The sequence below is a fragment of the Etheostoma spectabile genome, chromosome 20, assembly GCF_008692095.1.
Source record: "Etheostoma spectabile isolate EspeVRDwgs_2016 chromosome 20, UIUC_Espe_1.0, whole genome shotgun sequence".
Lineage (NCBI taxonomy): Eukaryota > Metazoa > Chordata > Actinopteri > Perciformes > Percidae > Etheostoma > Etheostoma spectabile.
Genome location: NC_045752.1, coordinates 20,669,764 through 20,670,930, shown reverse-complemented (window position 1 = coordinate 20,670,930; position 1,167 = coordinate 20,669,764). Strand labels below are relative to the sequence as shown.

Sequence of the window (1,167 nt, the reverse complement as noted above, 5' to 3'; positions counted from 1 at the left end):
AAATTTCAAACAAAACAGAGCAAGCTCGCCCCTCCACCCATGTTTGCGTAACAGTCATGACTAACTGACTGTCACTAACCCCCACCCCTTCCCCCAACCATTTTGTTGGTGATTGGCTGGAGTGTTTTGGTGCACAGCCTGTGCACCTAGTGTTTTTTTACGTTTACAACCTCTGTGTCTCCCAAGACCGGGCTTTTTCACAGTGTATTCAGGGGCAGGCAGCTAGCGGATCAAGGAGAGATCCCCACGATATGAGACAAAAATGAAATTGTGCTGAAACCATGCAGTATCTCATAGTGCACCTTTTAAGTTTAAGGTGTAAGGCAAATTCCATTCTACTCATGGTGGTACAAGAGGAATAGTCAGTGACTCAACAACATAATTACGATTCGTCTTCTGGGCACCATGGGTACCATTCCTAATTCCCTCTCTGCTTTTAATCTCTCCACGTACAGAAAAGAAAGTCCTGCATTTTATCACATCCCCAACAAGAACTAACATCTTTTCCTGTGGCTCCCTGACACAAAAATCGTGTTAGAAGTGGAGCGTGGCTCTAATGTCTCTTTATTTCTGCGTTGTGACAACATATCCCATAAAATCCCAGCTCACAAAACAGTGCCTTACAAAGCAGAAAACAACACCAAACACGATTTATAAAGAAGGCAAGATATATAAAAGAGTCATAAAACTGAAGTAGTCACCCACAGCAATAAAAGGTCATTAGATGAGAGCTGGTCAATATAAAGAAATGGTTTACAACCGCTGTCTTAGATCATACGGCTACATTTGCACTGGATGAGCAAATCAAATAAGAAGAGCTCTGGTAGAAGGAGGGAGCAATGCTTTCACATTTTACAGAGACACTGGCAGACATCACAAGAACTACCACACCACGAGTTTAACCAAATCAGTTGGAGTACACAACAGTCAATGTGGAGCTTACTACCTAGACCAGGGAGCCCCTACTACACATATTGTTTAAAATGAAGTTGCATATTAAACTGGGCCTACAATATTATATGTAGGGCGACCAAAAGCCTTTATAGATACCTTTTTGCATCAAACAGGGTTACTAAGCAGTCACGTGTTCTTTGATTTGATGAGGACGAAGAGAGGCTGGAGGTGCAATTGAGAATTAAGAAAAAGGTTTAATGAAACAGCATGATG

The 1,167-nt window shown here is 41.9% G+C and overlaps 1 long non-coding RNA gene across 1 annotated transcript in view; it reads left to right on the top strand.

The window, feature by feature from the left end:
* Positions 1 to 1,167, top strand: part of LOC116669868 (uncharacterized) — an 827,043-nt gene that overhangs the window by 759,795 nt on the left and 66,081 nt on the right. The window lies entirely within an intron of this gene.